This window comes from Dermacentor albipictus, chromosome 4 (genome assembly GCF_038994185.2).
Source record: "Dermacentor albipictus isolate Rhodes 1998 colony chromosome 4, USDA_Dalb.pri_finalv2, whole genome shotgun sequence".
Classification (NCBI taxonomy): Eukaryota; Metazoa; Arthropoda; class Arachnida; order Ixodida; family Ixodidae; genus Dermacentor; species Dermacentor albipictus.
In genome coordinates this window covers 56,597,555-56,610,301 of record NC_091824.1, presented here as the reverse complement: position 1 = coordinate 56,610,301, position 12,747 = coordinate 56,597,555, and the positions used below count along the sequence as shown (strand labels likewise).

The 12,747-nt window shown below is 48.2% G+C and overlaps 1 protein-coding gene across 6 annotated transcripts in view; it reads right to left on the bottom strand.

The window, feature by feature from the left end:
- Window positions 1-12,246, bottom strand: part of LOC139059100 (homeotic protein ultrabithorax-like) — a 488,317-nt gene extending 476,071 nt beyond the window's left edge. For 2 of the 6 annotated variants that reach the window (XR_011513910.1, XR_011513911.1), the window contains exon 1: window positions 11,678-12,246. The gene's annotated coding sequence lies outside the window, so the exon portion shown is untranslated. The remainder of the gene's footprint in view (window positions 1-11,677) is intronic. The other 4 variants (XR_011513907.1, XR_011513908.1, XR_011513909.1 and 1 more) reach the window with 4 other exon arrangements.
- Between the last annotated feature and the right edge of the window lie 501 nt (window positions 12,247-12,747).

Below are 12,747 nucleotides of genomic sequence, written 5' to 3'. Positions count from 1 at the left end.
TTGTAAGCCAGACACTATTTCTTCTATTTAACATTCTTTAGCAGCGTGACCTGCTGTTACTGGCCCTACTGTGTGTGACCTCTACCATGTGTTTTACTTTATTCTTTGAGATTGGTCATCTTGTTCTTTATTTCCCTATTTCCTCCCCTCCTTCCTACCTCCAATTCTATGTTTCTGTTTCCTCCTTCCTCAAGAGTAGGCAGGCTTTGCGCCCCTTCCGGTGGCAGTTGCCAGTCTGGTCCTCGCTTTCTCTTTCCTGTCAAACGTACATATGTTTTCAAAAGAAATAATAATAATAATAATAATAATAATAATAATAATAATAATAATAATAATAATAATAATAATAATAATAATGAATACTTTGTTTTTTTAACTGATGCCTATGTCAATACGTACAACACTGGTTCCTGTCAGTGACCAGTGTTCAAGGTTTCAAAATTGACATAGCACGACGAAGCGTTACTATGGCGATCGCCGGCACGCGCCCTCCAAAAATAAAGGAAAAGAATGAAAATTTTAATTGAATCAATTAAGGGATGTAAATGCCAGAAACACGATATGATTATGCGTGCACCATCTAAGGAGGGGACCGCTGATTAATTCTAACCACATTAGTTCTCTATAGGGCACCTATATCTAAGTACACGAGAAATCGCGGCAGGTTTCCGAAGACGGGTCATGCTACGTCTCGATCAGTTCACATCCTGTCGCTACGGCGAGATGCACAGACGAAAGCAAGCGCCGACAATTGGAGGCGACTAGTACAAAGCTTTCAAAACCAGCCCACAAATTGACGAACATGCATATAACCCGCAAAATTTTAAGTATAGTGCGTTTCCGGCAGGTGGCGAATTCTTAGAGAGGGGTTTCACTTCTACATACCCGCGTAAATGTAGTGGGGTTATGTGCGCAGAAAAAAAAAAACGCATTTCAGAATAAATCGACGCGAGCATACACTTTGTCCATCGTACACCTTGAACTGTTGTTTCCAAAGCAGTAGGTTATCATATTTAGCAGCGTAAAATATTTTTAAACTCGACTCGTCCAAGCAGCAGCAAGTCTACCGGAGCGCCCGAAAGAACCCTGGACGCGTGAAAAGCCCACGGTTGCGAGCGCCGAGGCACACAGAAGGAGCCGGCTACGCCCGCCACTAAACGTGCGCTCTCACCGTGCGAATGGGACCCGGCTAGACCGAAACCTGCCAGCTCATGCAATCTCGAAGGCCATAGATAGCCGTGCGCCACACTTCTAAATAGCCATACGTTACGGCGCTGTCAGCGTAAGCACCTCGTCTGGAAGCCCCGCGTCCTCATTCAACAGCGCGCCGGGCAAAAAAGAAAAAAAGAAAAGAAATTTTTGTTTTTGTTTTTCATTTTAGCATAAAGAATAATCAGCAAAGAGGAAGTTATTACGGTGGGTTAACTTATTGCATGTTTGCTTACGTCGAGAAAGAACTATTTTAATGAATGGGTCTCATCCAGCTAGAGCAATTAGTATGGTCGCGATAGGTGTGCCATGAAGGAGGTGAGCGATTGTGCGGTCTCATGTCCAACAGTCTATGAACAGCAATAATCGAGTTTTGAGAACCGAAGAAGAAGAGTCTTAGGGAAAAAAAGTCGCAGTTCCGCCGGAAAGGCGAAGCACCGATTGGTATAGCAAATTAGTAGATAGCTGTACGAAGTAAGGAGAGTGGTTTCATCGGCCGTATAAACTAGTAAACGTTCGCTTACTAACTAAATTAACAATGACAAAAAAGAACAAGAACCGAACAAGGAAAATCTTTTTACGTGTGAAACATAAAGGAATGCATTTTTAAGAGACAAAAATCGCAGTTCCGCCAGAAAGGCTGAGCACCGATGGCGATCTCAAATTAGTATATATCTGTACGAAGTAAGGAGAGTAGTTTATTCGGTCGTGTAAACTAGCAAACATTCGCTTGCTATCTAAATTAACAATGATAGTATGCTTAAGCGTGACTCATCGAGGACGTAGAAAGAAACGGTTACACGGAGACAGCGCTGTCTTTGTGTGTCTGATTCTTTCTACGACCTTGTTCTGTCGCGCTTACACATTCTATCATGCATTCAAGCCAACTAGTCCGTCAAAGTGTTTTAACCAAATTAGTCAACACGGTTTCACGCTTCATGTTTCAGGTAAACATGAGCACACATCACTCGATGGCAGCGGAAACTGTCTGTGAAAACGCTGTAGTTAGGAATCGCGGCAGCAACCGCGATCCAACTGACCTCAGTCCATCTGTCCCTTCAACGTACTCGAAACGTCGAAAGCACAGCGCATACGAAGCTTCTGGCACTACGCGCACTCTTCGCAGATCGCTTTGAAGATGAGGCCCGCGCGGGCGCGCACATTAGCCACGTCAAGACACACGAGCGCCGGCAACGCGTCCCCTACGGCGTCCGGGATTCGCGTGGCCAACGCCGTAGTAGACGCCGCGGTTGTATCCACTCTGTGCGGAGCGGCGTAGCCAACACCGTAGAAGCCGCCGGAGAAGGACGCCTCTCCGCCCTTGCCTCACCCTCGCGTGCCACAGGAGAGGGCACGCATCCGGGCCGCGTTCCTCGCTCGCGCACGCGAGATTGAACCGCGTTCGCCGGCTCATCCTCACACGCTTTCACTCATACGGAACCTCACGGCGACGGCGACGCCGACGGCAGAAATCCGCCTGGAGTGTCCGTATAATTGCTATCGCAATAAAAGGCAGTTTCGCCGGAAGAGCGAAGCACTGTCTGCGATAGCAAATGTTTAGAGTTCTGCTTGAATTCCTCGGACGTTCTATCTATACGCAGGTTCGACTAACGCAGCCTCGATATACGCGGGTGCGCCAGTATTTCTGGCACGCTTAAATGCTTTAACACGCCGTGTAGGCCCTGCAATAGCTTCGCACACCATCACTATGCTGCCTGTAAAGAACGGCGCCACTCAAATTACATCACTTTCAGATTCGATCAGTAACAATGCGTTGCACTTTTAGTATTTACCAGTCTGAGAAGACTTAAGATAAAGGCCACGTGCTGTGATTGTTATGTTTCGTGGCTTTTGTTTGCCAGCCGCCATTCTCAAACTTCTGAGGAATAATTTAGACAAGCACGTAAGACTTGGTTAGAGAAACCTGATGGTTGAATAGCATAGCATGTATATAAGGTATATTCAGTATGCATAAACATGGCATACTTGTACTTGAATACATGCGGAGCAGCTCGGCAACGCTTACGGCGATAATTCGCCAGGAGTGTCCATCTAAATGCTATCTCAATAAAAAAATTAAAGCGTGTAGGGTCTACTAAGCAAGAACCGCGTATGCTGCGCGAATACTAGCATGCCGCATATTTAGAATACATTCTAGTTATCAACCTCATTTCCATTAGTACGCTTTTATGATTTTGTCTAATCGGGCTGGCTATTCTGTATTTGGTCTGCTTCATTACTTCTGCTTCATAAGGCTATGTCCCACGGTTAAGCGGACAGTTTTTACACCCCTCCCTACGAATGCCCGAGTATATCAGACATCATCAAGTGCAGCAAGGTTGATTCGTAGTTCCTGCGTGCGTCCTGATGTATGTCCTCTGACATGTCACTACGTATGCGTGATGGAGATATTGCACGCGACAAGGTAGCGGACATAGACAATGAAAGCAACTCATAGTTTTTCTGTAACTAGGCTATAAATTATCCGGATAACGTTAACTGATCGCTTTCTCTGGTGTCTCTTTCACGCAACAAATGTCTTCTTGAGAACGGCCTTGTTAAAGCAACGACGACGCTATGGAAGAACCATTCTAGATCAGTTTAAACTATTAATACACATATTAGGGACCCTAGTTGATTCGGCATTGACACACCTATTGCTGGACGATAAAATGGACGCCTAAGTTCCCTGATAATAGTAGTTCCCGGCGAAATCAGGGCTGCGACGAAATCAACGTGACCTCAAGAACTTCACGGTATTTGGAGCATTTCGACTGCTTTAACATGAAGAAAATCAGGTCTGTTTTCCAGTACAGCATCGTCTTCATTAATTGGTGAACAAATAGTTAGACTAGAGCCGACGTTGAAATATATGACGCCATTAGGAGGCGGCGTGGTAAATCCAAAACAGCGTCGATCCCCGTCCACCTTTCCCTCTTGCGCTTGTTCAGGCTTTGCCAAGCATCTGCGCAATGTAATACTCACTTCTGCTCTAGTCCAGAGAGTAAGTGAGTGAGTGAGTGAGTAAAGACTTTATTTGAAAACAAGGTATTGACATATGATCTTGTTAGGCAGCCACGAGCCCTTCGGCCCGGGAGGCTTCTTCAGCTCTCTATTCCAAAAGTAATCGAGCGAGATTAACTTAGCACACTTCTTTTGTACACCTCGCTCCATTTGAACATAATACAAGAAAGCCGCTTTACTGAAGTAATCCATGACTCGTACCATGGTTACACACTCGAGACCCTACGAGGCCTCGTGCAATCGAGCAGGCGTTTACGCGTGCGTACATACACGCGCCACAAGGCACGCCTAAAGACTCACACTAACGCTACGCCGACCCGGCATCATGCACATCGATGTCGCCACCACCCAACGTCTTCGGGTCACTTATAACGGGCCGCCCGGCCGGCAGGGCTCTACAATGGCGCTGTGCACACGGTCAACAAAAAGCCGGGGGAGCCGCGGCGACGCGCGCGAGGTCGGCTTCTGGGCTGGAAAATTGAGCCGTGGCCATTACGTGCGCCGTTTCTCGGCGAGCAGCAGCCCCCCGCCGCATACACGTCGACGCAGTTCGAAAGGACGGAAGGGAGTCTGGCTGCGGCAGAGCCCGCGTGCCGCGAATGCGAACGATCGGAAATGAAACGGCGCCCAGACACCGCGTCGCATACGAATGGACGCTAAGCCGTCGCGCCAACGATCTACGGCCGGACAGGCTCGTCCCTTCAGCGCGCGCACTCCGCTAGCGGCCTCGCCCGCTAGCGCAGCCGTCGACCAGACCGGCTTAGCGACGCCACTGAGAGGAGACCCAAGGGAAGGGGGAGCGAGGGGGGGGGGGGGTGCGGTTGCATCTGCCGCCGTTGCATAGAAGTTAGCGGCAGAAGCACGTGGGTATAGTGCCGGGATGCCGCTGTGGGGCGCGTGACTTTTGAGCGACGAAGCTCGTCCTTCCGTCAGAGAGTGAATTGTACACTCCGTGGTTTGCTGCGAATTCCGGATAACTCGAACTCGGCCGTGTCGTCGGATTCGCCCTCTCGCCAATTCTCGTCGGTTCCCTCGGACGTCTGTACAGCCTCGCTCACATTGTTTGTAAACGCAAACATGGCGGAAATGTACGGTACGGGTAAATTTGATGATGTCCGGAATAGAACCCCGTGGTCTCGGTTCGACGCGCTTCTTCGAAAATTCCTCTTTGCCAAAGAATTCATCGAGAATGGGCACACAGACATTATTTTCGATTCACGGGGTGCCATCTATCCTGGGGCCGTCATGTGTACCTACAACTGAACACTTTCGTGTGAAGTGGGGTCAGGTGAACGCGAATGCGAATCGGCCGTAGTATACCGTGCATTTCTTGATACAGTTCTACAGGAAACGACTGCGTTAACAGCCAATGATGATGTTGCTCCAAATCGGTTGCGCAAAATATTCTATAGAGCAATGCGGCTTATTTCGTTTCCGCAGGAAAGACTGGCAAGAATCGTGACTTTTGGCTTTCTTTATATGTATTTTCGAACATACTCACGCACCAGCGCAAACAGGCACGGGCATACGGACAGCTGAGCCTTTAGTACGTCCCTTACGAGACCAGGCTCCAAGAACTCTATCAAAAAAGAGGGGACGGTTTTCTAGTTTGTCCAATGCTATGGGGAGAGGTGTTCTCTGCGCACTAAAATGAGAACGCAATAGTAAAAAAAGGCCGCGCCGGACTAAAAAGAAATTGACGACAAGCAGCACGCGCTATAGTAATTCGTTTCCTGTCAATACCACTGATTACAACTGTAAGTACAACTGGATATTATTATCATTAGCATTAGCCTCCCAAATTAACTGCTAGACATAGGTCCCGCAATTTCCAGTCATTCCTGTCTTCAAGTAATATGCTTGCAGCACGTCGCTATATACGTCACAGCAAGCCAATATATGGCGTCATAACTTCAGATGTGAGCTAACACCGACAGCATATACTTCGTGTGACAATCTGCTTGGAACAGTATGTACAGTCTCTTCAGGGAAACAGAATTTCATCGTGCGATGGCACCGGAAAATCGCGATCGAATTTCCCGACCTTGTTATCAACTGTGGTTTGCTCGACATAGGTGTCCGGTGAGAAACATAGGCTGTTTGATCAGTTTTCTCTCAAGCAGCAACTTCGATCGATTTGCAGTCTTTCGCAACACGCTAAGCCATCGATATCAGATTAACAACAAATTCTCTAACTTCTACGCGAGGGCAGCGTTGAGGTTTACTTAACCACGAAATGGTACGGCCCTGAGTTTAGCCTTCCGAGTCCACTAACTATAATGATTTATGACGTCTGCGACGCAGCTGCGACGAGTGTTGCTACACTTATTCTGCATGCCCATTATTTGCTTGTAAAACCCAGAGACACATCGCAGAGTAAGAGAACATAGCAATTTGGCTCGTTCATAGCAGGCGTTTTAAAGCTCGACACAAGATAAGACCCGGAGAGGAGGTACCTCTATACACGGGCCGTTCCTCGGTGAAATGTGTCATCCACGCGCACATCGGACGCGAAATCTGTGCCAAAGCCGGAGGCAATGTGTTTCCATCGTCGCTCAGCGTACGACAGGGCGCGCATACACTGGTTGCGTCGAGATCTCGTAATCCCGCATTAAACAGCCCCTTTCAACGAAATGGAAGGTTTCCTCACTCACCTATGTAGGCGATTACGGGGGCGTCCCCAGAGCAAAGTTTTATACAAGTCGATTCGACCACGCGCGAGTCACAAACATTAAACTAAAGAAAAAACCCCATAAATTGCGTCTTATCAAGGAGGACCTGAGCCAACTCGGCTTTTAGGCTCGAGCGAAAACGAAAAATGAAAAAAAAAGAAGAAATGCAAAACGCAGCCCACGTGCAAGGCTACGCGGGAATCGTATGCGAGCAATCGAAAATGTGTGCGCGAGAAGATTTCTCCCGCGCCCCTTGCCGTACAGGGCGATCGCTTCTCGCGTTCGCTATCTGATAAGTGTGTATACGCCCCCCTCCCCCACACCTCTCCTCCTTCCGTTCTCTGCCTTGGACGAGAGAGAGCTCGATCGCGCGCAGGCAGCATACATAGTACACGCAAGCTCGCTCACATTGACGATTACACCACACCGTGCGTGTACATACATATATACACGCGCCCCTGCACGCATAGCTGACACGCACGCAGTGAGGGGGGGGCGGAATCGCGCGATTTGCAAGAAATAACGCGTCGTTTTCGTGTCCTCTCGCACGCGGCAGAGAGCGACCCGCCGCGGCGACAAATTGACTTGCAAATTGGCCATTTTGTCGTCGCCCGTCGCCGGAATTATTTTATTACTCGCCGCCGCCGCCGCCAACACCCACCCACATGCGAGCGTCGTCGCGCGCGCGCGCGCCGAGCGGAGTTGAAGCGTGCAAGCAAAGCATGTAACATACATACGTAAAACAGGAATCGGAATCTATTTCGGCTTTGGGAAAGTAAAGAAAAAAATAGAAACGCACAATTTCGCGTTTCTAGCTTTCGGTCTACGCGGCTGCCAGCGCAGGAACGAAGCACGGGGGGCTTCGGGGCGACAGGTGTGTACACGTGGTCGTCGTCGTCGCCTCAGTCTTGGTTGTGTTACCTGAGTGTCTCCCGCTTTCTTGTTTTGTGCGTTGGTGTCGCCGCATCAACCTTCCCCTTTCCTCGGCGCCCCCTTTCCTGTTTGCTCGTTTTCTTACCGGATTTACTCGAAGCTAGGCCGGCCTCGATTATAAGCCGATCCCCCCTGATTTGGAAGGTCAGAAAAAAAAGTAATAATAGATAACCGTCCTAGTATGCAAGCCGACCAATAGTAAACGACAACAGCCACAAAAAGAATATAGCTTTATGTTAAAGCCAGTCACGCACTTGCCTGGCTGACTGCAGGGCACCATTGTATACTCACACCGCGTGCTCGGTGGCAGGGTCCCACCGAAAGCGAAACTGGGAACGAAAGAGGAAGCAGAGAAAAGAAAAATAATTGACGCCACTCGCAGCGCGCGCATTGGAAGCGGCCAAAATGGCATACCGTTACAGCGAGCTGTATTACTGTGAGCCTGTGGCAGCCCACACTACAATGGTCACCGTGCCGTTCCTTTGGCGTTGTAGCGGCGTGCCTATTTTCTAGCCGTGACGGCTCTTAACAAAATCCTGGAACCTATAGGAGTTCCTCAACTCGGGTCTTGAAAAAAGAAAGAAAGAAAGAAAGAAAGAAAGAAAGAAAGAAAGAAAGAAAGAAAGAAAGAAAGAAAGAAAGAAAGAAAGAAAGAAAGAAAGAAGGCTATCGGCCTACATGCGATAGAACACGGTATATGCTGCGGGCAGCAGCTCCGCCAGAGGCGCGACACGAGATATGTATGTATGTACACGAAGATTTCGGGCACACGACGTTTTCTTCATCGAGGTTCCACCCTTCCTTCCTCTTCGCCTCCGGAGAGATCGCGCTCGGCGAGGAAGCGGAGAGATAACGCGCGGGCGCAGTTTGGAAGCACGCCTCCGTGATGTATGACCGTGTAAGCGGTCGCGTGTGAAATGCCCGCCGTCCGTGAGAAGGGCTCCCGCGTCATTCCCGTGGGGACGCAAAGACACAGCCATGACTCGGGCGAATGCGCCGCGCATGGTGGACACGTATACAGCGCCGCGATATCTCGGTTGCTTGCCGCGTCTCCGCCGCTTGCGACGGCGACCCGTTTCCCGCCGCGAGGACGAGGCGCGCCGGTGACTTTGTTGTCGGCCCCCACCGTCTCTTTAAAGCTTCCTTGGCGAGCTGGAAGGTAGCACGTGATGCGTGGGCTAATATAACTAATTATTCGGCGACTCGAGTACACAGTGTTGCGTAGTGCGTTATAGTAGCGTTATTGGACGGAAGAGGGAACAAATTGCTATTTGTTATTTTATGCGCTGAATGTCTTGTGCTCTCGAATGGGAGCAAAACGGGTGCAGACTCCTTGTGAGGCATCCACTTGCCTTTCGGTCTTGTCTTGAAACGGTTCTTAAATGCCATAGCAGGCTTCCGTTCGAATTCAACTCGGGCGTGAGTGAACACCTACTATAATGCGCCTAAGTACGTTCTGCGAGTTACATGCTGCACGTGCAAACACTGGTGTGACGTAAATCGACCTACCAACTGACGATAGACTAAATGATCGACCTCTACATTGTCTCAAAGCAGCGCCACCTATATAGACCATGATAGCCGCCGTTGTGCAGGGTTATGGATGAATGCTGACCCACCTGGAAACTTTTACCACGCATTTAAATTAGCTACACGGGCGAATCCAATTTTTACCTTGACAGAGTGACTCGAATTACTAAGACGACTAACTGACTACGAGTGGGTACTCTCGGCCAACTGCCTGTGACCCCTACGTCATGTGTAAAATTAATATAGAAACATATGCCGACGTATCACAAAGTGAAATGTGCAGCTTCGACCGAGCATGTATGCAGCTGAGAGATTACAACAAGCTATTCAATGGAACCGTACACCTACGGGACATATCTCAGTACGGATCACCCTTTTGTTTACCTGAGCAAGCCAATTACTCTCGACTTCGCGAGCGACGTGACATACGAAACTTGTGAACGGGCAACGTGTGCGTTCCTGCTTAACTGGAAGCACGTTTCACGTTCGTTTTAAGGCCGCATTCCTCATTGTTATCAGGGCTCGTGTTGTTTACGTTCTGTAATATCCCTGCTAACTTCGGTTTTGTATCCTATACGCTTTAGTTATTTACCGCTGCTTATCACGTTATGACATTCGACTTCCCGTGCGCTTTGTTGTTATTTGTACCGCGCTTACTGTACAATTATTTCTTGCAATATTTTAATTTTTGTTTCATTCTCACAATAAGAACTATCTTCCATATTTTTCTTTTAAAATAGAAGATACGCGAAGTAAGCCGGCAGGAAAACAAGCTACGGTGACTGTATTTCGATGGAGGGGAAATGTAAAAGCGCTCGTTTGCCAAGCTTTGTGCGCACCTAAAGAAAAGAAAGGAAAAGAAGAAAGGAAAAGAGAAGCTTAGGTGGTCAAAATTAACGAACACCCCATCTTTTTGTATCCCTTTAAACTAGATCTTTTACATCCAGGACGCGACTATATATAGCCCGGCCTTGGTATATAATTATGCCGTTTCCCTTGCATTGGGGACACGCTAAAGATGGCCAGGTGGTCAAAATTATCCAGGGCCTTACTTGAGCCCGATCCCTCAGTCACCTCCCCCTTTCCCGTTCCCGCTTTCAATAAAGTTTACTACCGCTACCACCATTCCAGATTCCCTCCCCCCCCCCCCCCCGACGGTGTGCGTCAAATTATATCGTCGTTATGGCATGTAAGCATGCAGAACTGACTTAATCAAATATAATTATGAGCATGGTATATAGTCCTCCGAGGTCACCCTTATATATATATATATATATATATATATATATATATATATATATATATATATATATATATATATATATATATATATTTAACAAAGAACAGGTAAGTCTTCGCAAACACTCCGAAAGGTTTCAAAATTTAATTCAACGGAACATGCTATCGAGCAGACAGCAAGAACGGTTGAATCGTTCTTCAATTGTCTGATAATAGGCACACCTTTTTTTTTTTTGCACTAACACGAGAAGTCCAATGCAGCAGTGCGCCTGCGCGTTTGACTTCAAATATCGCTGTCGAGTTTTTTATTGTTATTATTTTTTAAAAAATCCGCAGTCAGTTCGCCGTACTCATGTGCTGTCGCCATTTGGCAGGGAGCGTTTCGCACAACATGCATGTTTACGGCTCCGACAAGCTCCGTCGGCGTCGCCCTTCCGATAACGCCCCGAGTCAGGTGCGATCGGCGTTCACATATGCAAATGAGACCCGCAGAACAGCTCATGCAAGACGTTAGGACAGGAACGGTTCGGGGGCCGTGTTTCACTCATTTTAAAGTTATAAACTTGTTTTCCCCCCGCCGGGTACGCCTTTACTGTTGGCGGCTTATCGGCTCGCCTTACCTTGAGCGTTCGTCGCAACTATAGATAGAAGTCTAATGGCGTGGAGAGCGCCTAATCTGAATGTGTGTGTACAGCGTGTTTAATTATATGGCGTCGCAAACACTCACGCCTTTCGCGATAGTCATAACATATTGGGTCGCTCAGATATCGGCACTGAGTTAGTGCTGCGTGGATGCAGATGAGATTCATAAATGTGAGGTGGCGGTTAAAAAAAGCGAGAGAAATGGGCACTACCTGTTTAAGTTCTCGTTGCGGCGTTGTAGTTAAAAGCTATAGCGATATAAGCGTCGCCTCAGACGTCTGACGCGGAACTCGAGTTGCTGCGTGCTTTTAGCTTTACCCACTTCGTTTCCAACTTCTCGATGCCTTATACCCAAGGGCGACACGAGGTGATCAAACGAGACCAAAAGAGAGAGAGAAAAAAAAAGGTGCCTTGAAACTTGCGCTCACCTTTTGTGCCCGTTTCTGTCACCTCCCCGCAGTTACACTGCCTGTCGCGCAGGATGGATTTCGCCGCGAAGCCGTGGCCAAAAATCCCGGCAGGATGGATTTCGCCGCGAAACCGTAGCCAAAAATCACGGCAGGATGGATCTCGGCGTGAAGCTGTGGCCAGAAATCATGGGCGAGGAGTGTCACGGCGTTCTTCCACGGCGGCAGCTTCCAGCTGCTGACGCACAAGTCAACGGCTCGCGACCGAACGGAATGGAGGAAAGGTCGGTGACGCGCGAACGTACGTGTCACCAAAACGGCGAAGCCAAGTTTCGAGCATGCAGTTGCGCCGCCCTCGGTGTAAACCGAGGAAAGGTTATTCTGCGCGCACCAGGTGCCTGTAAGCGTGTGTACGGTTGAACGAGTGCCCGACGTCACACGCATCGTCCCTGTTACTATCGGCGATGCTCGGAGCACAGGGATAGGAATAATGTTCACTTCAGGTCCGTCAGATTTGCTGGCAAGTTCAGTTAATTCCCACCGACAGCTGCGGATATGCTTTTACCTTGACTGTAGGTATACAGTTCTTTACTAGGAATACTAGAGAAAAATCTGGCGCCACTTGAGCACAATTTCCTTGAAACCGCCCTAAATGGCTGTTGAGACACCACAGGAATGACGGGCACTGCATGTATTTGCTTCAAGTTCGCGCTTTTGGCTTCAATTGATTGATTGATTGATTGATTGATTGATTGATTGGTCGATCGATCGATTGATTGATTGATTGAAACAGATATGTGGGTAGATTTCGTCGCCAGCTTTTGCGGAATATCTGATTATCAACTGAACTGAGAGAGAGGACATTAGGAATAGGAAAAATAAGATTCCTGGATTCTTAAGTTAACCTTCTTGAGTCTGTCTAGATTTTCAACGCGGTTTCGTGGTATTGCAACCGTGTTAGTCAGCCACTCATTTTAAATGATCATGGTTTTCAGAACATTGCAAACATTACGGAAGAGATAATCCTTCACCGTACTCACGTGACGATCGCCATCTCATCAGAAAACCGCGAAAGCATCATTGTGTTTTTC